This window comes from Callorhinus ursinus, unplaced genomic scaffold (genome assembly GCF_003265705.2).
Source record: "Callorhinus ursinus isolate GAN/ISIS: 27379988/994484 unplaced genomic scaffold, GSC_fseal_2.0 scaffold2, whole genome shotgun sequence".
Taxonomy (NCBI): Eukaryota; Metazoa; Chordata; class Mammalia; order Carnivora; family Otariidae; genus Callorhinus; species Callorhinus ursinus.
Genome location: NW_027397064.1, coordinates 80,583,359 through 80,608,307, shown reverse-complemented (window position 1 = coordinate 80,608,307; position 24,949 = coordinate 80,583,359). Strand labels below are relative to the sequence as shown.

At 35.2% G+C, this 24,949-nt stretch overlaps 1 long non-coding RNA gene across 3 annotated transcripts in view; it reads left to right on the top strand.

Moving 5' to 3' along the window:
• The window catches only part of LOC112810991 (uncharacterized), a 38,706-nt gene that overhangs the window by 4,018 nt on the left and 9,739 nt on the right, over positions 1-24,949 (top strand). For 2 of the 3 annotated variants that reach the window (XR_012381959.1, XR_003204931.2), the window contains exon 4: positions 4,006-4,244. This is a non-coding gene — a long non-coding RNA (uncharacterized lncRNA). Of the gene's footprint in view, positions 1-4,005; positions 4,245-15,141; positions 15,311-24,949 lie in introns of those variants that run through there. The other variant, XR_012381961.1, reaches the window with a different exon arrangement.

The following is a 24,949-nucleotide window of genomic DNA, read 5'->3' as shown; positions in this document are numbered from 1 at the left end:
AATGGAAAGAGAATTTCATCTCAACTGTCATCACTATACAGTGAGGGTTTCTCATGCATCCCACCCTATATGTAAATGTATTATGACCTGTTCTGGAACACTGAAAACACCTACAAGCAAAAATGATGTTTCTTAATACTGTTCCTTACTTCCGACCTGGTCATGTACAGTTTTAATATGTCAAATTCCAAAAAAATAGCCATACTTCCCATTTATCTTTAGCAATTCATTCTCCTTTATGAGTCATGAATTGAAACTAGAGAATTTTACCTAAAAAAGTGTTACAGATTGCCCAGAAACCCAAATCTTCCCTCTGGACTTGAAAAATGGGTACTTTGTTAGACATAGTCAAAAAAAAAAAAAAAGAAAGAAAAAGAAACAGAAGCCTAAATTGGGGAAAGAGGCTATATTTCAAGATAAAACTGAAACTGGGAAGGAGAGGGACAAATATGATTTTGCTAATTCTTAATAACTCTGAAATTGTTGATCAGACATTTTTTCCAGTTGTTAAACTTCTAAACCTAATTCATGTTTAACATTTGATGAGCTCTCTTTTCTTCTGTGTTGGGTACACAGTCTATTTGTGCCAAGACAGTAGCTGACCCACTGTCTCCCTTGGAACTCTTCACTCTAATCTGGCTGAAATTTAAAGGAGTAAAGATGACAAACCTGCTGGAGATTAACATTATTTCTCTCAAATTATTTCCTCTCTGCTGACCCCTACTGGTAAAACCATCGAACAGAGTCACAGTATTAAACTGATTGTAGCTTTTCTTCTTCTCGGATTGTATATACGCAGAGGGGAGAGAAAAAAAAAAGAAGTGTCCTTAACACATAGAATTCTCTCTGCCAGCATAAAAAAGGTAGCTTTTATACGTAGCTTTTATACTTTCATGTGGAAACATGTTTCAACATAAACAAAGCCCTGACAACTGTCCTTGTGGTTGATCAAGGGTGGAAGTCAGGTATTCTTTAGAAAAAGGAAAATATGTTTTAAAAAATCCGAATTAGGAAAGGTTTTCAATTGATAATATAATTATTATTTGTATTCTTCTATTTGACAGTACCACATTAGATCAATTACTGAGTTTCTTATCACAATATATTCCATGTTATATCTATCTCAGGAAAATGACACTGATATACTCACCTTCCTTGCGAATGAAGCTTCTGTAACTTTCTTTTAAAGGTGTCTTGGGCTTGTACTTCTTTGTGTTTTATGATATGTCTTTAGTTTTTGATTTCACTTTGTCAAAACATTATGTTATCATTTATACTGAAAGACAGGATATTACGAAGATAAAAATCTACCAACGACTATCTACAAATCGCTTTTGATACAGAAGATTTAAAGATTTAGAACACAAAATAAACAAACCTACCTAAGGACATATCAATACATCAAAAAACATGAACAGTTTAAATTCTTAGGAAATTAAAAACACTTTCAGTTGAACTCAGAAAAAATTAACTTTGGACCATAATAAATATTTCATATCCTAGCTATAATCATAGAAGGTAATAATAGTTGATAACCATTTTCAAGAATAAAAGTAGATTAGGGCGCCTGGGTGGCTCAGTTGGTTAAGCGACTGCCTTCGGCTCAGGTCATGATCCTGGAGTCCCACATCGGGCTCCCTGCTTGGCGGGGAGTCAGCTTCTCCCTCTGACCCTCCCCCCCGTCATGTACTCTCTCTCTCTCATTCTCGCTCTCTCAAATAAATAAATAAATCTTTAAAAAAAAAAGAATAAAAGTAGATTCTGTGAATATAGGACCAAAAATCTAACAAATAAGCAAGTAAACTTGGGATAGATTATCCATGCAAAATCCACCCCTGAAGTTTTCACCGTACAGTTGAGATGATACTTCACTAACAAAGCTTAAACACAGTAATATTGTCTTCAAAAAAAATCATATAGGGCGCCTGGGTGGCTCAGATGGTTAAGCGTCTGCCTTCGGCTCAGGTCATGATCCCAGGGTCCTGGGATCGAGTCCCACATCGGGCTCCCTGCTCGGCGGGGAGCCTGCTTCTCCCTCTGCCTCTGCCTGCCACTCCCCCTGCTGTGCTGTCTCTCTCTGTGTCAAATAAATAAATAAAAAAAAGTTAAAAAAAAAATCATATAAGTACTTCATAGAGAAAGCCGCTAAGAAAAAAATCAGGATTAAGTTTTAAGGATGAATTCTGAAAACTTTCTGAAGACAATACATATTTCTTTATAAAAAACTATACAGAAAGAAAACATAAGTATATGATAAAGATGAACTAATACTAGTGAAAGTTTTTCTTTTTTTTAAAGATTTATTTATTTATTTATTTATTTATTTGAAAGAGAGAGGAGAGAGAGAGAGAGAACACATGAGAGGGGGGAGGGTCAGAGGGAGAAGCAGACTCCCCGCTGAGCAGGGAGCCTGATACGGGACTCGATCCCAGGACTCCAAGATCATGACCTGAGCTGAAGGCAGTCGCTTAACCAACTGAGCCACCCAGGTGCCCCTAATTTTTTTTTTTTAAGATTTATTTATTTATTTATTTGAAAGAGAAAGAGAGCACATGAGAGGGGGTAGGGTCAGAGGGAGAAGAAAGTTTTTCTCTTAAATCCCCATCAGGTAAACTCTTATTTTGAAGAGCTACCACAACACTTTAAGATGGAGACATTATCAAATATTCTGTATGTGATTTTCAAGAAGCAAGCCCTTCATTGCAGTGTGCTAAGTCAGTATTCTAACAGTCAAAAGATATATATGTAAAATTTATAAAAGGCTTCCCTAGGACCCAAATAACAACAAATGAATTGCTAAAATGTATTTGACTTTCAACATGTCATAACCCCAGTGTTCATTTCCATTTTCTCTCTCAGGCAGGGAGCTGGCTCATAACCCATGTTTTTCACAACTGCGAGTTCTTCTTTATCTCTAAATAACCAAATCCTCAAGAGAGCAGCAGACAGCGGGAGAAGACAATTTATTTAGAGAACTATTATGTGAGGAAGAAAACAAGTTGCCATTTCCAATTTGGAACATAATTAGGGAGACAATAGCCTCCTGACTGATGCTCTTTGTTCCCTTTGGATATTTATGTAGGACAGTAATTGGAGTGTATTTTCCTGTTTCATTTCACATTGTCTAGAAAAGGGTTTTTCATGCTCCATGACTTTCTAGTTAGTTTCAGAAGAAAACATCTTGCAGCTACTGCCCTGTGCCATGGCCACACGTCACTACCTTCTGGACATTGTCAGCTGCCCAAAACTTTTTTATTTATTTTTTTTTAATTCTGCCAAACAGCAGAGTTAATAGGATTCTTAGAAGGAAAAGTTGGTGACACAGAATTTGGGTGATTGAAGGCTTTCTATTCCTGGAGAACACTGGGAAAATCAGCCATTCTTTTTTTTGAGAAATTGACTTTTATATATTGCAAAATTCAACTGATATAAATACATGTGTACACCAAATATACCAAATGATTTGGTCAATGATAATATCAAATGAAAGCTAGGATTAGGAACCATCACATTTCCAAGGAGATCCTTTCAAGAGTAGAGCAGGGCAGCTACCTCCTCTCCCTGTATAAGGAGAGAAAAATATGTCTTCCTCATTGCTTGCCTATAGACTATCTAGCCACTCATATGGGAGAAATTCCCATTGACTCTCATCATGTTGCTCTAGTGATAAGCTGTGGGCAAGGGGGGGTGGACATACTTATTATTTACTGTGAAGTAATTACTAAGAAATCTATGATCCAAACTATCTCATATGCATATTCAGGATAAAAATTTGAAAGGTAAATATTAAAAACCCACCTTATATCTTGAGTAACCACTATGGTTTGACACATTGATCAAACCTCACAACAAATTTATGGGGTAGTTATTATTATCCTCAATATTTATAAGATAAAATTAGAATTCAAAACTTAAGTATTTGAGCCAAGTAACACAGCTATTAAAAACTAAGACTGACGCTTTGGGTGTCTCCTCGTTTATTTCATTGCAATATATTTCTCCCAGGCAAGTCATTGCATTAATCTGACCTATACACCCTCATTTTGAAGAATCAAGAATACTTTGGATTCTCTGAAATGCTGTCATAAAGATATACTTCATTTTGAGAAGTGAATAAGATATCTACAAGCGCCTGGAACGGGGCCAGGCATATGCTGACTAATGGACCAGTTCAGACCATCTTTGTAAGCCTCAGGAAAGAAAATGGGCACTTCCAAATATTATGTAGACAAATCATCAGCATGGTGAGTTGCTAACCCTCCACATCCCATAATCCCGACTGAGATGACATTTTATGAAAAGTTATATGCTATATAATAAACCTTAATATAATCACAAAAATATTAAACCAGTTCAATACCCTTCTATTTGCTAAGCTGCATTAAATGTTAAGGTCATTTTCTAGTATGTTTTGCATTCCAAATATTGGACAACTTTTGAACCTTAAAACTTGATACTGTTATTTCTTTTCAGATTTAATAGTGGATGTATTATTCAGAATGGGATTTGTTAGGCTGCAGTAATAAAAATCCCTAAGTATCAGTTGGTTAACACAGTAAAAGTTTCTGTGTTTCTTCCACACATTTTTCATTTTTACTGAAATATATATAACATACAACATTGTGCAAGTTTAAGGTCTATAACAATGAGGAAGACATATTTTTCTCTACTTATACAGGGAAAGGAGGTAGCTGCCCTGCTCTACTCTTGAAAGGATCTCCTTGGAAATGTGATAGTTCCTAATCCTAGCTTTCATTTGATATTATCATATTTGATATATTTATATATTGTAATATGACTGCCATTATAGCATTAGCTAGCATCTTTATCATGTCACATAATTATTTTTTTGTGGTGGGACTAATTAAGATCTAATCTTTCAGCAAAGTTGATATTTATAATATTGTTGTCTATAATCATTATCCTGGCTTTTTCCCCACACATTTTTTTAAAAGATTCATTCATCCATCTTAGACAGAGAGAGAGAGAGAGAGAGAGAGAGAATGAGTGGGAGGGGCAGAGGAAGAGAGAATCCCAAGCAGACTCACACCAAGTACGGTGCCCGACATGGGGCTTGGTCCTATGACCCTGAGAGCACAACCCCAGCTGAAACCAAGAGTCAGATGCTTAACCAACTGCGTCACCCAAGCGCCCCTTTCCCACACATTTTTGCCCATCAGAGCCTAGGTAGGCTCTGAGGATCAGAGCCTCATCATCCTCATGAAACAGCTGGTATTTGTAATACTGCCTGTAGGTATGGGAGAGAGAGTGCATGGTAAGTCTTGCACTGACCTTTAGAGCTTACAAGTATGTCATTTCTGCTCACATTTCATTGTTCAAAACAAGTCACATGACCATAGCTATTTATAAGCATGGGCGAAAAGCGAACTTACTACTTGTTCAGGTGGACCAGAAACATTTGATAAGAAGTTCTAATGACTAAAAAGCCTGCTTTCTGGTTACAGAATAAGTGGTTCACTCCCCTTCCTGCATGCAAATACATTAACCAACCCCAAAGGAAATAACCCACGTGATCACAGCTTCAAGATCAAAGTTCAGAATCTCCGGTAATGGTTGATGTCTCTTCATCAGATCTACTTATAGACCCTCTCGATCAGTATGAAGTACACACACAAGTCTACTACCCTACTTTCTAACATATTACTTTCTAACATATTGTGTATTCATTCTTCTAACCCTGTTATTTGGTCTTTAAATTACAGGATGTAAAAGAGGGATTAGAGGGGCACCCGGGTGGCTCAGTCAGTTAGATATCCGACTCTTGATTTCAGCTCAGGTCATGATCTCGGGTTGTGAGATGGAGCCCCGCACAGGGCTCCACACTGGGCATGCAACCTGCTTGAGATTCTCTTTCTTCTTTTCCCTCTGCCCTTGCCCCACCCCCCTGCTCATGAACGTGTACTCTCTCTCTCAAAAAAACTAAAATAAAAATAAAGGGATTTGACTTGGCTAATAAAGGTTTGAATATCACCTAGAGATGGGTATCATAACACATGGGACTTTGTATCCTTCCTTATTCTAGAGAAGGTGATCATGGTTTCAGTCATATGAGGGATACGCATGGGTACGTAACATTAAAATCATGGTTTGGTGGTGGTGGTGAGAAGTCAGAAGTTTAAATATGGGTAAAATAATATCATAGGATGATGAGATGACTGAACTGTGCTGGATTCACTGTTGTCAACATCACTGCCATTACCTTCAGTGACCTCCTCAGCACTATCGAAGAGACTAGTAACACATTCCCCAGAATCCTTCTTCCTGCATGCTTTCCTGTAGGGTTAGATTCTACCACTGGCAGTCACTTATGTGAGCTTTGGAAAATGAAAGGGATGAAAATATTATTCACTGGAGGCAGATCATGCTCAAGATATCAGATGTGGAGTTTGCAGGAACTTCAGGGTGAACTTCTGCAAAGTATCCACTTAAGTGTTCCAAGAAGCTGTGAGAACTGATGAGGCTTCTTGGGAATCACTCACTTCAGTGCAGCTGGCTGTGCTAGACACCTGGACATTCCTGAGTTCTGTAGAAGCTCCAACGTAAACTCAGAGATCCACCACTTCCCATTATGCAAGCTAAGTGAGTTCATGCCTTTCCTTCCTTGGTGTCCCACAATTATGGATGCCTCTCATTCAATTATCAAAGACACATAGAGTGGCTTCTGTTTTTTTAAACACTGATGCTCCAAGTAATATGGAGTATCACGGGGAAAACATCTGACAACTACCACAGATTATATTCTGTTACTTTTTAATAAATATATTTTTTTGAATTTTAAAATTATTGTAATATCTGTAACAACACTTGCAAGTATTATAGTGACAATGAAAATGCAGACATATATTTTTGTTCATATTGTTACTAATTTTTCAAGTTTCAGTTACCAACAGTATTACATTGTCAGAAAAAAAATATTTTTTAAGAAATCAATCTACAATTTCTCATTGAATCTCTAAGTACAATCCCACAAAAAAAGGGAAATATAGATTTTTTTTACTTTTAATTTAAATTCATTTGAAATTTGGGCAGAAGTAACATATGTTTTGATAATAATTACTTGGATACTGATATTTTTATTTCAAACCAAAATAAAATCTGCAAAGAATGGCACAAAATTCCACTTATAAGCATAAGGAATCATAGATGAGGGGCACACAGAGTTTCAAATTATCCACCATCTTTCACAAATGACATGTCTGAAAATCTAACAAGTAGCTTCTACCTCTAACAGACTGTCACATCCCTATTTAGTTTCTTATTTGTCTCTGTCAGTCTGATCCATGGGTTTAGTCCCCAAGTCATCAAGATGAGACTTGGCATTGATCACTGTAATTTATGATGCTTTGAAAGATCGCACCTGATTAATGGCACAGCCATACTTTATGTATTTTCATAGCCATACTCATTCACAGTCAGTGCTGGTAGCATGTTGAAATTGTGGGAGGACTTTTAGATAAATTGGAGATTGGCATAAATCCTGGGGTCTCTATCCCTTTATGATGAAAAAGCTGCCACATCCCTTCAAAGAGTACCAACAGTTTGAAGCACATTTTGTCCAATAATGGGGCTTTATTTTAGCCTAACCCTGCAACCTAAAAGTTAACACTTAAGACACTTTAATATCATTAGACCCCTTTAAAACTATTGGCACTCTTTCATAGGCTCTTATTCACCAGCCCTACACTTTTGTCCCTTCTCTTCCTGTCCAAGCTCTCTATTAATATATTTGGCATCCTTGAGCCTCAGTTTCCTCATGTGCGAAATAGGAGTAAATAACACGTACGTCTTCAAGAGGGTTATGTTGAGTGTAAATGAGGTACTCACGTAAGCTACATAGTCCCCCAGTGCTAGGCATCTAACAGCTATCAACAAATGTTATCTCTTGATTTCCTCAATCAAATAGTATCCAGTAATATAAACATCAAATGAAGATTAAGATAAATAAGACAATAGTCATCAAAAGTTATAAAACTGTTTTCCAACCTTCCCTATGTCAATTTCAGATTTTGGCAGGGGTGTCTCAGTTTAAGAACCCATATTATTTCGTGGATTTCTTACTGCATCAGTAACTCTAGAGTTAAGTGATCACATGCACAACTCTCCTAGGTGGTCTTTTTTTCCCCCACAACTTAACTCTGGACTAAACTTTGCTCAGTCTCATAACATCTAAGGAGATCACAATCCAGGGTGGTATGGCTCTAGGCAAATGAATGCAAAAACAAAACATCTAATGAGAAACAAAGTAAAAATCAATTAAGTGAATGTGAACAAAATTCTTGGAAGTGATATCCACATTCCTTGAGATTCCTTTTTATTTTATCAATATTGGTTCCCTCATTGATGTGTGTCTAGTTAAAGTTTTCCTTCCTTAAATCATCGCTTCCCACAGTAGTGTGTAGACCTCCCAGGTATCTCACATGTGGGAAATTTGAGGTTTGTGCTCACCTGTCTTCCCTGCTACATTCCACAAAATATGAGCTCACCCTCCACAGCTGTCAGGAGCTTTTGAAGTTCTCTTCATGTATCCTGTCACGCTATTAAATCATTTTTCCATGTTATTTTTCCTTATATAAACTATACTGTTTTGCCTGTAAAACTGCCAAAAACACAAAGGAATATCTAAACAAAATTCAAAGATCCTTATTTCTATCATACAGAAACTTCTTCCAGTCCTTCTGAAGTTTACAAACTTAAAAACTGAGGTGGGAATTTGCACCTGCTACAGTGCCTAAGTTTCACACCTGGAATATTTATTTTAAGGTATTCCTCTCTTATTCAGATTAGAGATGTGTATTCTTCCACAAATAATTTCTGAGCCTTGTCACCTGACTTATTTTTGATAATAGAAAACAGTTTACTAGACCCCGTGGATAAAACAGCAAAAAGGGAAACAGATGGTAATTAAAAGTGGCATTCACATGGACAATATGGGCAATTAAAAGCAAAACATTTCTGATTCATAACTTATCTTGATCATCTTGACAAAGGGCTAAAAATGCAAATAACTAGAGATTAGATAAGAGGTGTTCTAGACGTGAGTGCTAAACTAAGAAAGGGTTAGAACTCCATCCTTCTAAAAAGTGTATGTGTGTTTTAAATGAATAGTATTTTTCTTCACTCATGTAAACAAAGCAAAATTGCTTAAGAAATTTCGCTCTGAGGGGTGCCTGGGTGGCTCAGTGGGTTAAGTGTCTGACTCTTGATTTTGGCTCAGGTCATGACCTCAGGGTTGTGAGACAGAGCCCTGCATCAGGCTCCACACTCAGCAGGGAGTCTGCTGGAGATTCTGTTTCCCTCTCCCTCTGCTCCTCCTCCCCACTCACTTGCGCTCTCTCTCTCTCTCTCTCTCTATCTCTCAAATAAATAAATAAATCTTAAAAAATTTTTTTTGCTCCGCTTTTTGTCAATGACTAGAGATTCCATCCCTAAAAACGGAGCCTGCCTAATTCAACACTGTTTAGTAACAATTTATATCTGAAATCCTTCTAACAGGAGTCATCATGGTAGACAGAAAAACAAAACAAAGAATATAAATTTAGGGTATGGACAGATTTGGGCTCTGATTTTTATGTTAACCATGTACATACAAGCCTCATTTTCTTCATCTTAATGAAAATAATGATCATTACCTTGCAGGGTTAGGATTTTTGGGAAAAAAGAACCTCAGTAAATGTTATTTTCCTTTTGTCAGCATTTCCTGGCTCCTCCCCCTCCAGAGCACACTTCCCCCACTGCTGGTTTGTCTGTTATTCTATCCCCTGACTGAATTATTCAGGTATTTTACAACTGTAATCCTCAAAATAGCCATCTGAAGTAGGTAATTTTATCTCCATTTTCAGAAGAGGAAATGGGAGCATACAGAGGTATATCAGTCAAGGTCTAGTCAGGAAAATAAATACCACACCAAGTTTAAGCTTGGAAACAGTTTACATGGGTGAAAGACAAACAGGAAGGGCTCTCAGGGGTAGGTGAGGCCACCCAGGAATTAGCAAAAGCAGGAAATGTACTTCTTCCCCACCCAGGGTTGGAGGTCAACAGTAAGGAAACCCAGAACCAGGGCCATCCTGGGGGAGCTATCTCAGGTAGATGTTAAGAGGAAACTGAAGCCACTGGACTATACAGGCACTGCTGAAGGTACTGCTTAAGTTGGAACAGACAAATATGGTTACATTCTTAAGGTCAGATGGCCAGTAAACAGAAGATTTAAGACTGGAATCCAGACCTTTCCAACTCCTTTATTATGAAATAAATGTCATATGTGAAAAAGGAATCATACTTAAGGTACTATAATACTATCTTATATTGAAGAGAACTTTTGGAACCCCCTTCAAGAAAGAAATCAGAAAGAATCCTTGGCTCTAGAAAATAATCGATACTGTTTCCTTGAGTAAGTCCATTTATTCTAATGTCTCTGAATCAGAAGTAGATGTTCAATAAAGATTTGTTGAATGCAAAGGATTCCATTGGATTTTTGCCATAGTTTTCATTATATCTTTTCAACCAATGGTTGACCATGAAGTTTTATTTCCAAAGAGAAAATCAGAAGACTAGACAAAATACATTTAGATAGTAGTTCAAGATCTTTTATTGCTTTTTTAATTTATTTTTATTTTTTTAAATATTTTATTTATTTATTTGTCAGACAGAACAAGCAGGGGGAGCAGCAGGCAGAGGGAGAGGGAGAAATGCTCTCCGCTGAGCAAGGAGCCAGATGCGGGACTCAATATTTGCTTTTTTAAATCTTATTTATGTAATTGAATTAAATTTGGGGGGAAAAAGTTAAGCAGGAATATTTGAAGAACTAGATAATAAGATTGGACTTCTGAAATGTGGTTCACACCCACCTTATTTCCTAAGCCAAAATCCTGGGGTAACACATAAACGGATTTTTAATGAAAGATAGTCAATGCACTGTATATCAATTATTCATACATTTCATTTTTTTTCAATTTTTTCAATTGGCAGTCCAACTAGCAAACATTCAATGAGTGGTCTTTATTCCCACAAAGTAGGAAATGTATAATGAATGGAAGAATACTTGCTTTTCAATACTCACAACAGCCCAGTACAAGAATGCTTATATGTAGATAAAGTTTTCAAAGTATTTTTGAAACCGCTGACTAAACTACCCCAAACTACAGTTGAACTTCCACCAAGCTATAAAGGGCTGTGCTTGAACTCCATTTCACAGTTTTTGGGTTTCATAGCCTTTAGGCGAGCACAATTCATACTCCTTACTATGCTTGGAAAGATCCATGTCAGGGACTGTTACACAAACAAAGAAGCTAGCACATATTATCCTAAAATGCTACTGTGTTTAACAAGGGAAAAAAAAGGATGAAGAAGAAAAGTCATACAATTTCTTAAAGTTCTATCTGTGATTTGTATATGGACAATTTTAAAGCATTCATATTTAAAGGCTTTGAAAACCATTAAATGTTTAATATTTTCAGGTAACTGAAGTGTGACCAACTTCTCTCCTTCTTCCAACTCATCTGTGAAAAACAAAGTATATTCTGTTCTATGTACTTTATAAATGATGAAAGAAACTGGGTTTTGTATGAAAGGAAAGTAGCTGTTTAAACTGAGCTATGCAAAAAGGGTAGACAAAACTAGGAAAAGTAAATGGTTCCTTTTACTTCTAAACACAAGTGACCATGAGCTATAATAATGTGCATTAAGACAGCAAAATTTCAATGAATTAATTTCTTTCCATTGGAAATATAGGTATAATTTTCTTCACAATAAGTTGGCAAAAATATCATTCTTGACATTATGAAATTCTACATCTAAATAGATAGGCGGTCAGCCTTGAAGCAACATTTAAGAGTTAATTAAGGACAAAATTAATGGAAAAATCCCTGGATTCAGATCAGTAGAGAGAAGAAAAAATAGATGATTGGGGTTGGCGTAATACACAATAGGGCCTAGAAAATGCTGAACAAGATAAAACTAACCCCTTCCTTGTCAAGGAAGGTGATACAAGAAAACACAACATTATGTAATTGTTGCAACACAAGACAATGAGTGCACAACAGGTAGCCACTGTATCATAACATAACATTTGCAGGTCAAAGCCAGTTTGTTTTTTTAAGGGATGGGGGAAAAAAGGGCTCTTTACAAATCGAACTGGAGTTTGAAAAGAGAGTGGGGTGAGATGGTCTTATTTAGATGAGATTGTTTCCATTAGTGCTTGCCCTGTGGTCTTACAATTGTTTTAGGATTAGAATCTCCTTCTTCTCCCTTTCTACTGGCTAACTTGATTCTTGTAAAATTCAGCTCCCCTGTCACCTCCCGTAGGTAGTCTTACCTGATTGCTCTTCTAAGTTGGGGTATGTCACCACCTTTCTAAATGCAGTCTGTAGTGTATTACTATCCTAGCTACTCGTCTGTCTTTCCACCTATATAGTAAATTCAAGGGTAGCGGGAACCACTTTGATAACCTCAATACCTAACACAGGAACTGCACGTGGGTAGGCACTGAATAAATGTTACTAATTAACCATGTGAAAACTTTCTTCATAGAAGTTGAAATTTGTAAAAAAATTGATCTTTCCAATTTGCCAAACTCTGTTGTACAACAATATTTTCCTGTTGAATGTTGTTTCCTTTCAGCCCAAATTTTAAAATGCTAGCTGTTCATGTTAGGAAATTCTAGCCTCTAAGGTTTTTAAATGAGGAGACCAATGTCTATCTAAAGCCATTATCTTTGTCAGTTGCTAAACTTTAAATAATATCAGACTACATCTAATTATAATGGATATATATATATATATATATATATAATAAAGCTGGAATAAATCCCCTAAAAATGAAAAGCAATAAGAAGTCTCCCCCCAAGGAAAGAGTCTGCACTAATAGAAAAATAAACTATTCTAATCCTTTAAATTTTACATTGATTATTGACTTCTGAAGTTTGCAATTCTAACTTTACATCAATAGGGTTGGATTTTCAAGTATTTGAGATTGTCTAACAAATTAATTGTTTTCTCAAAGAGCGTTCTTTTGGCTACTCAGGATAATAATGCTTGGTTGTTCAATTCCTGGTGATTCCATCACTGGTAATGGATCATCACAACATCACCTTGCCTATCAGACTCAACAAAGGAGGGATGAGTATGGGCCCTTAACTGCTTTCTCTCTTACTGGAATTGGCAGCTATTATTAAGAGTTAGTACACATGGGCACAATGAGCCAAGGGAGATGTCTTAGCTTTGGCATATATGCTGTACCTGAAAAAAGAACTTTGATCTTCAAATCTGCCACACTGACATCCTGCACAAGTATAATGTTCCCTAAAAATTTTAAAACAAAAATAAAACCCCACCCATCTGGGATTACTGTCATATAATTTCTATATCCTACTGGCTTCAAAGGACTGAATCTTTACCATGTTATTTCAATTATTTTAGAAATGAAAGAGAATAGAGTCTTAAGATGGCTGCCCCACAGAGAAGCTCAGCTGGACAATGATAATGCTTCGAATTTTAACTAGAAAGTAGCCATTCTTTGCAAAGCCACAAATTTTCCATTCAGAATATATGAAAAAGGGAATGCTCCCAGTGGGATGCCTCTCTAAACTAGTTATTTAGCTAGTTATAGCCTGCTAAGTACTAGATAGAAATTTTCACACAGATTTTGTTTGTTTTTGTATTTGAAACTCAGATTTTTGTATCCCTCATTCTTATTGTGTTACAAATATCCATACTTGCTCAGTTAGTTTAAAAGGATGGAGAGTTGGGGCGCCTGGGTGGCTCAGTCAGTTACGCGACTGCCTTCGGCTCAGGTCATGATCCTGGAGTCCTGGGATCGAGTCCCATGTCTGGCTCCCTGCTCAGTGGGGAGTCTCCTTCTCCCTCTGCCCCTCCCCCCACCCCACTCTCGTGCTCTCTCTCGCTCTCTCTCATTCTCTCCCTCAAATAAATAAATAAAATCTTTAAAAAAAAAAACGGATGTAGAGTTTAGGGGAGAAAAAAGAAAAGAAGGAAAATTGACCACCACATCCAAAATCCTCGGTGTCCATGTCCTAGTAATGACAGTAGTCATTTCTTCACCTTTATATGATTATATGTGTCTATATTGACATGTAAATACCATTAATCAATATATAACCAATGATTGATCTTTCCCAGGCAGCCCTGTAAATGAAATGGTCCACATATTACAACAGGGAGATGTAAAAGGGAAATGAGAAGTAGGAAATATCACTGGAATCGCTGGAAAGATCCCAGGACTAACAGGTCATGGTTCCAATCTTGGCTTGACTAGCAACTAATTGGCTTGTGGTCTTAGATAAAACCCTGAGCTTCTAGATATATTTCCTCACATATAAAATGAGGATGATCACTATAATTCTAATCTAATATATTCTCATTTGGCTACAGAGAAATGTGAAAGAGGTATTTCTCTTCATACCAAGAACCAGTGAAAGTTAAAGTGGGTAGATGTGCTCTAAAGTTAATATACCTAAATATAAACTATAAACCTGAAAAAATAATAATAATAAACTATAAACCTGTCACATTCTCACTGGATAAGTTGGTCACTTAGAACTCTATGCGTCAGCAAAATGGGTATAACAACAATTTCTACTGCACAAGGCTATGTTACAAGTTTAAATGACAAAATGCACATAAAAGAATATACCATGGTAATCAAGTAATATGAAGACTTCAATGAATCTTAGCAGCTAGTTCTAGTAATAATAATGGTAGACAAGACACAGAAGTAGTACTCCAAAGTCAAATACATTAAGGAGACAGAAAGCCTTCAAGGTTAACAAAAACTTAGAACCTGACTGAAGATAATAAATAATTCAAAATAGCCAACAACCCAAAGGAAGACTATTTAGCAACAGAAGCATAGGTACAGAAGAGCCATGAGGAAACAGCCACTAATCATGCAATCATTATCAATGCAGGAGAGGTTGTGTTAGATGTATGGGAATACAGGTCCATCAGACAGGTACATTCCTATTACAGGAAATGACTTATCAAGTTATGAGCTCCTGATAATATTAAAGCTCAAAAAACATTAAACAACCTCTATTCCTGTTGTGATTTCAAAATAGCCAAACAACTATCTGATAATTTTTCTTTTTGCATTTTTATCTATATCAAGAAAATGTAATGATCAAGCTAACAAGAGAATTCATTCATTCATTCTGTCTGCCACATTACTTATTGAGTCAACAACCTAATATTCTGGATTTCTACTTCAGTCTCTGTGAGTTATGACAGCAAGAAACAGCACCTGAATTTGATCAAGACTTCAACACTGAAAAAGTAGAATTAGTTTATTAGCCATAAAGCCAGACTCAGGCTTATAATGAATTAATTAAAACATTGCTTTGAAACCATTCTTAGCATCTGACCTTTGTTTTTGATATGCGAATCTCTTTAAGTCCTATTCTTTTGATTTTCTAATACAATTCAAACATTATGCAACACATTAACCTATTAGCAAATCATCACTGTAATACATATATAAATATCTATATTAGTAAATCAATGTCCTACATTACTTCTTAAGGTAGCAAAAAGAAATTATATACATATATATGTATCCCAAAGCCAAATGCTAAGGATAAAACAACAAACCTAGGAGCGCCTGGTGGCTCAGTCAGTTAAGCATCTGACTCTTGGTTTCAGCTCAGGTCATGATCTCAGGGTCCTGATTCGTCTCCCCCTCTGATTCCCCCCCTTCATTTTTCCCTTCCTACTATTTTTTTTCTTTTTATTTTTTAAATTTATTTTCTTTAAGATTTTTATTTATTTATTTGACAGAGAGACAGCGAGAAAGGGAACACAAGCAGGGGGAGTGGGAGAGGGAGAAGCAGTCTTCCCGCGGAGCAGAGAGACCAATATGAGGCTTGATCCCAAGACCTTGGGATCATGACCTAAGCCGAAGGCAGACGCTTAACAACTGAGCCACCCAGTCACCCTTTTTTTTTTATTTTTAACATATAATGTATTATTTGTTTCAGAAGTATAGGTCTGTGATTCAACAGTCTTACACAATTCACAGCACTCACCATAGCACATACGGTCCCCAATAAAAAAAAAAAATTAAACAAATGACCTCAGGGTCCTGAAACTGAGCCCCACTCAGTGCAGAATCTGCTTGAGATTCTATCCCCCACCCTCTCCCCCACTTCTGCTCTTCCCCCACTCCTGCTCACACACACTCTCTCTCTCAAATAAATAAGTAAATAAAATCTTTTTTTTAAAAAACCTATATTGTTCAGGTAATGATGTGGAAATCTAAAAGAATACAAATACTTTGGAAAGAAAAATTTTTTCATAAATGGCAAAAATTGCACTAATTGGAAAAAGCAGTATAAATTCAGTCTATGTAAATCTATAATTATGCTAAAAAATTAAAATAATAAAACATGAATAAAAAAATTGAATTCAAGTTTTTCAACATAGTGGACTAAAATACAGACTTCCACCTCATTCCAAACACATAACAATGCTGAGCAAAATATAACAATTAGAACAAAGAAAGAACACAGCTGGCCTTAAAGAAAAGGAAAATGTCCAGGTGTCAAGAACTTGAAGTCAGCAAAGCAAAGCACATGAAGTAACCCTCTAATATTAAGATCTAAAATATGAGATGAGGGTAATAGGAGATCTAAAATGATCCCAGCATGTAAAGAGCAGAGTATTATTACACAAGCAGGGAACATGTTCTTGGTTCCCTAAAGGCCACAGAGTTGGAAATGTAGTCCCTGAATGAGACTTAGACCCTGAGAAATCTTCCTTCTTAATGAAAATGGAATTAGAGAAATTATGCCCTTGGGCCCAGGAAAATCATAAGTAAGTTTTTGTGTCTGACTAAGATTTTATATAAATATTTATTTATTTATTTATTTATTTATTTATTTATTTATTATTTATATTTAACTGCTTAGAACCAGAACCGTCAAAACTACTCTGCATATATAAATATCAAATTTACAGTATGCCAGCGGGTACAGAAATGACTATGAAATTTACATAAAAATTCATACTGGACCAATTAAATCTCTGAGGCCACTGGCAAATGTAAACTAAAAATCACTCTGAAAACTACTTCCATAACTTTGGCCTCATAGAACACACACACACGGAAAAAAGGAAAAATAAAAAAGAAATTCCTAAAAGTGATTTCCACCAAGAGGGAGAGAAAGAAGATGTAATGAAAACTGAATGATGAATTTCCAAAAAAGTATCACAGAATGTGGAAAGGGTTGAAGGTATAAATTAACTTAATAATCCAATGAAAGGGAGAAAGGTAGAAAAACCAGGCAAGGAAAACAGGGTAAAAAGAAAGCATAAGCTAGTATAGAAAGCCAAACATAACAGCAATCACAGCAAAACTTTATCACATTCAACTCAAATAACGAAGGACAGATTTTCAGATTAAACACAATAGGAATTCAGCTGTTAAACTAAAATTCAGCTTATAAAATTAGTATTCAGAATAGACTATACTGTGATAAATTAACTCTACAAACTCAGTGACGTAAAGAAACAAAGAGTTCTTTCTCCCATGAACTTGAAATATTCTATCTATGGCTAGATATCCTCTATCTATGAAACATGATCACCATGCTCATTGGCCAGGTCTAGTCACAGCTGAAGTGAGGCTGGGAGAAAACAGAGATGACATCCATAACTTGATGAACACTATCTCTTTCTCACTTTTTTTTTAAAGGTTTTATTTATTTATTTGACCAAGAGAGACACAGCGAGAGAGAGAACACAAGCACACAAGCATGGGAAGTGGGGGAGGGAGAAGCAGGCTTCCCATGGAGCAGGGAGCCTGATATGGGGCTCGATCCCAGGACCCTGGAGATCACGACCTGAGCCAAAGGCAGACGTTTAACGACTGAGCCACCCAGGTGCCCGTCTTTCACACATTTTAAATGTAACTCAGAAATATTGAAAATAAAGCTACAGAACAAGTTACACCTTGCAAATATTAACCAAAAGAGACCAAGATATTCATTTAATAACTATGAAATTGAGAAGCAATCACTCTTCCACAAAAGAAACAATTTGCTAGGAAGACATAATAATCCTTAACTTGTATAATGCAACAAGACAGTCTCAAAATATTTAAAGAAAACATTGCAGAAATATAAGGAAAACCTAGTAAATCCACAATCCACTATATAATATAGATGTATTAGTTAATTTATATATATCTCTAAAATACTCTTGGATATATATAACATATAACAAAAATTTAATTATCTGAAAGACAGAATCATATAGAGCCCATGAATAAAAATGTAATCTAATAGATGTATATAAATAGATTTATATACAGGAGACCACATCCACAGAATATACAGTTTCCAAACACACACATAATTTATAAAAAGTGACTATGTACTGTCTATGAGAGAAGTTTAAACAAACCCAAATCCATGATCAACCAAATCCTCTTATAAAATGCCATGGAATTATAATTAAAAAGTCTATTACAAATACATTTGAAAATTTAAATTACATTTGTAAATATGTCTTTGGTCAAAGAATGAATCACAAAGGAAATAATAAAGTATTTAGAACTGAACAATTAAACTGCAATGCATCAAAACTTGTGGGATATAGCTTAGCATAGAATATAAAGTCTTCTAAAGACATACTTATGACCTAAAAATTGGATCAAAAAATTTGACACACACAAGACATGAAAGCAAGCCCAGAGAGAAAACAAGGGAAGGTATGATGATAAAAGCAGAAAACTGGAAAAAGTAAAGAATGAGTAGAAAGTATCAGTGAAACCAAAAATAGTCTTTGAAAAATACAAAAAAAATTATTTAGAAAATGACTGGTTAAGCAAAGATACAAACAAAAATTTTCAGGGATTGTAAAGACAGATGCATGAAGACAAGAGTAGAAATACTATGAAGAAATTTATGAACACGTAGATAAATTGCATATCCTTTCAGAAAGGTATAAATTATGAAAATTCAGTTGCACTGATATAGAAAGACTGAGAAAATGTGTAACTATGGAGAAAATGGAATTACTAATAGTCAAAGAACTACTCAGAGATAAGCCCTCTTAAATTAACAATTCATTTTTACGCAAATTGATTCAGATTATGAAGAACAAAAGGAAAAGTACTCCCTGCCCATTTTATGACACTAGAAAAACCTTGATATTAAAACTGGGCAATGGGGGCACCTGGGTGGCTCAGTTGGTTAAGCGACTGCCTTCGGCTCAGGTCATGATCCTGGAGTCCCGGGACGCGGGATGGAGTCCCGCATCGGGCTCCCTGCTCGGCAGGAAGTCTGCTTCTCCCTCTGACCCTCCCCCCTCTCATGTGTTTTCTCTCTCTCTCATTCTTTCTCTCAAATAAATAAATAAATAAATCTTTAAAAAATAAATAAATAAAACTGGGCAATGACAGAATAATAAAGTTACAAGCTAATTAAACTTTTTTTTAAAGATTTTATTTATTTATTTGAAAGAGAGAGAATGAGAGATAGAGAGCACGAGAGGGAAGAGGGTCAGAGGGAGAAGTAGACCCCCCACTGAGCAGGGAGCCCGACGTGGGACTCGATCCCAGGACTCCAGGATCATGACCTGAGCCAAAGGCAGTCGCTTAACCAACTGAGCCACCCAGGCGCCCGCTAATTAAACTTTTAAGCACATATGGAAAAATCCTATCTAAATGATTGGTGAATCAAGTTATGAAATATCTTTTATGATGAGAAGGGTTTACTCAGTAATGAAAGGATGTTTTAATTTTAGAACATCTATTAATGTAATTTTCCACTTCAAGCTGTCATATGATCATATAATTATCTCAACAGAGAAAAAGCATTTAATAAAATCCAATTCTTAACTGTGATTCAAAACTGATAGCAAAATAGTAACACTAGGGATTTCCCCTAGATATTGACTAAAAATTATAGTAAATATCATACTAAATAGTGAAATTTTGGATTTCTATCTTTTAATTCAGGAACCTAGCAATGGTGTTTATTACCACTGCTATTAAACATTGTATTGACTATATTAAAGAATGAATATAAACAAAAAGATGACTGAAGAATTTCAAAAATGGAAATGGTAAGAGGAAATTGCCATGATTAACAAATAATAGGAAAGTGCACTTCGAAATGCAAGAGAATATCTAAACAAAACTTAGGTTTAGTAAGAAAATTCAGTAAATTTTCTAATTACATGAAAAACACATGAAAAAATTTTTTATTCATCAGAAAGTATATTTTTAAAAACCTATTTATTAGAATAACAAAAAAATATATAAAGTACCAAAGAGTAATTTTTGGACAAAATAATTTTTTTAATAAAAAAAAACAAAAAAAAGATATGGATAAATGTAGAGAAATACCATGTTCATGAATGGCAGGATTTAATATTGTAAATATGGTAATTTTCCCTAAATGAATCTGTATTTAGTTAAAGACAAATTGATACTTCATAGAAACCTTTGAAGAATTTGAGAAGCCAATTCTAAAATTAGTGTGAAGAACAAAGGGAAAGGAGAAGCCAAAATGGGTTTAAAAACTAAGAAAGGAACACACTCTATAAAATATTAAGCATTTTAATATAGCTAATCTAAAATATGTATATGTATATATTCAAATTGGCAGTGTACATTACATTTACATAATTACATAATGTATGTACATATACTACATGTACATGTATATGTCTAATGTATATATGTATATAGTGTATATATAAATAGCAATTATGAATTCTAAATATGTAATATATTTATATATTAGTTATATATTAAATAGATTTTATTTATGTAACATTTATATTAATATATAGTATCTTTAAATTTATTATATAGTTTATATATAAAAACTCTAATGAACATTAAATTTTTTAGTCACTAAATGGTTAAAAGTGACACTGAGGGATGCGTGGGTGGCTCTGTCAGTTAAGCATCTGACTCTTGATTTTGGCTCAAGTTGTGATCTCAGAGCTGTGAGATCGAGCCCCAAGTGGGGCTCCTTGCTCAGTGTGAAGTCTGCTTGAGATTCTCTCTCTCCCACTGCCTCTGCCCCTCCCCTTGTGCTTTCTCACTCAAAGTATATAAACAAATAAATCTTTAAAAGTGACATTGAGTATTTTGGCTATTGTAAATATTTATGCTAAGTGAAATAAGTCAGACTGAGAAAGACAAATATCATGATTTCTCTTATATGTGGAATCTATGAAGCAAAACAAATGAATAAACAAAAATCAGAATCAGACTTCTAAATACAGAAAACAAACTGATGGTTGTGGGGAGAGGGAGAAAAGGGTAGAATGGGCGAAGGAGAGTGGGAGATACAGGTTTCCAATAATGGAATGAGTAAGTCATGGGACAAAAGGCACAGCATAGAAAATACAGTCAATGATACTGTAATAGTGTTTTATGGTGACAGATAGTAGCTATATTCGTGTGAGCATAGCAAAACACAGAAAGTTGAGGAACTGAGCTGGACACCTGAAACTATTGTACCATTGTGTGTCAGCTATACCCAAAAATATTTACATAAATAAATAAATAAAAATTTTAAGTGACAATATGTAGTAATTGAATGATTGAGAACTGGCACATAAAAAAAAAGCATAATAGGCAAGTTATCAAAACCACCCCATGAATATATGATATAGCATTACAAATCAATTAAAAAATGAGCAGTATGTTTATTAGTTTGGATCTCATCAGGAGCCAGAAAATACACAGAAATTTAAACACGGGAAGTTGATATAATTTTTTTCTTTTTTTCACATTTTTCACATTCACATAAAATAAAATAAGAATTTTATTTTATTATGTTATGTTAGTCACCATACAATACATCATTAGTTTTTGATGTGGTGATCCATGATCCACTTGTATAACACCCAGTGCTCCATGCAGATATAATTATTTTTATGAAAGAACACGAAATATGAAAGTGTAACAAGATCTCTCTTAAAGACTACCCTAGAGCTGAGGAAGTATCCAAAGAAGGACAAACTTGAAATGAGAGTCCCTAGCCTATAGGTGGGAGTCCAAAAGGTGTTCTTAAAGCCCACTCCTGTCAGATAAGTCCACTGGACTGGCTAGGCCAGAGCAGGTCTGGAGCATGTAGTGTCTGCCTCTGAATGGTCTGGCAAGATGGTCACTATACAGGCCAGGATAGAGGAGTTGCCAAATGACTGAGCACTCTGGACACACAATTGATCACTGTCAGATTTTCTCCACACCTGCGCCATTGACCAGCCACACAGCAGAAGCAAAAAAGCAGCAGAAGGAAACACATCAGAAAGAGGGAAGAGAAGTCCTCTACCTACTGGAATGTCCTTCAAGGCCCCTCTCCAGAAAAAACTTAACATCATGCCCATTATGAAAGAGGAATGTTAATAATTCCAGTCCATTAACATAACAGGAACTGGCAAATACTGAATCTTCACAATTTGAAATAAATATATATGTAATATTCAATATTTGAATACTGAAACTTAAACTTTTCATAAATTAGACTATGTTTAGCTTAAAATTTTCTGTACAACAAAGGACATGTTAAATAAAATTTGAAACAAACCACCATTTGGGAAAAGATATTTACAACTCATGTAATTGACAGTTTTAGTTTCAAGAAAGAACTCCTACAAATAAGTAAGACTTACTAACAGAATATAAGCAGACAATTTAAAGAAGAGAAATATCAATAAATACATGAAATATCAGTAAATACATGAAAATATATTCAATCTTACTATTACTTAGAGACTGCTAATTAAAATAACAATGAGGTACATTCTCCCACCATTAAGCAAAAATTTGAAAGGCTAAAAATACAAACTTTCAATGAGACTTTAGGAAAAGAGATCTCTCACAGAATGGGATTATAAATTGTTATATTCAATACTAAGGGCAATTGGCAAGACTAATAAAGTTGGTATATGTGGATTTCATGTCCCAGCAAGTCCAAGTACATATTCTAGAAAAACTTCCATGCATGTGTAAAGAAAACATATATGATGATTTTAATCTCAACACTATAATAAAAAATCAGAAAACAACCTATACATGTGCCTACCAATAAACAAATTATTGTACATTTATACAATGAGATATTATGTATCCATTAAAACAACATACCATATCTATGAGTAGCAACAGGGAAGTCTCTAGAAAAGAAAATGAGTGAAATGGAAGATCAAGTTTCAAAAGAATAGCACAATATGATACTAGAAGTCTTATTTGTATGTACATATATGTATTTCAGATAGCAAAAACAAGGTATTTAATATTTATGTATGTAAATGATGTAGACTAGTTTTGTTCACGGTATGAGAAAGACTTAAAATTGTATGTAGATATGAAAGTAGGTATATACAATTATTCCAACATGTATTGACTAGCTTGTTCCTTTCTCTCCTATTTTAAATAATATTTTTGTCCTGCACTAAATTCCAGTATATGTGTTAATACATTTCTTGGTTTTCCGTCTCTTTTAATTCACCTGTTTTTCAGACCCTGCAGTAACACTGCACAATTTTAAATACTACAGCTTAATAAAAGTCTTGCTTTTAGATACAGTAAATCAGTTTTCCTTGTTTTAAGAAATTATCTGAGCTAATCTGGCCATTTCTTCAGGTGGCCTTTTCCTTCTTTATTATTATTTAAAGAATACAATCAATTGGACATGAATCCATCAAACATTTACAGAGCTCCTACTGTGTGCTAGGACTGGTACCAAGTGCTTTCCAAATTGAAAGCAAAATACTCTTATTGAGATATATCAACAGTTTAAAGACTCAACTTTAAAACTGAGAGAGTAAACCCTGCAGGCAAAGAGAAACCTTTTAGAATTATCTAGGAATAAGATGTGTGTCTTTAAGAGAGATTCTAAGTCCATACATCTGATTTAGAAGCTTCCTTTCATCTCGCTCCATGGTTCTCAAATGTTAGTATACATAAGAAAACAGTACAGCCTTATACACAAACGTGATGCACCAGTTTAAAGAGTTGTTTTAACTACAAATGATTTATACCCCATGTGCCGACTTTAGAATCTGAACCTTGAGTAAGTTACATTGATATATTAAGTGCTTAATTCTGTGGCATATACTATATGAGAGAAAACTGTAGAGAGCCTAATGGCACAGTGTAGAATTGGAGTTCCATTTCATGACTTGGATTGAGGCAAGAGTTGGACTTTCCAAATAAAAGAAGCACCTCAAGTGATAATAAGTGGGCAGAAATAAGGTGAAGTGCTCAAAAGCATAATACATATATACAGTTGTACAGGTTGAGGACTGGACAATATAATGGGGTGCATTAACACTGGAGTCTATGTGAATTGTCCAGTACACAAAGGGTACAGCACTATCTGACCACCTTAATTACTTGAAAAATCATAATGATATTAATCTTATTTAATTAGTTAAGCAAGCAGACTGGAAGAGACACAGACCAGTCAGAAGCTGCTGACATTGCTACTTTACACATGGACACTCACTTTCTCATAGCCACAGAAATAGTAACTGGTAGAAATGTTGATTTCTAATATTGTTATTATATAAAGAGTGACTACCTTGCCCAGTCTCTCTCTGAAGGAAATGTTGTTAGTGGCCACTATTCTATCATGTAATCTTTCCACCACTTAATAGCCATTCACTATTAGACTAAGCATAGTGGACCTGTGGGCTGACAAGCATCAAATTATGTGGCATAGAAAGATAAGGTGAGACTATAAGACACCCACCAGGAAATTAGCTACTAAAACTACCTACACTTCTTTTCCTCTCCTTCTTAACCTCCCATTTATTCAGTATCTAAACACCAAGAAACACATATAAACACAAGAGTACATATTATAAAATAGAGTGTATCTATACACACACACACACGCACACACACACATTTTGTTAATTAGACAAAATAACTCTGGTAACCAGAAAATCCT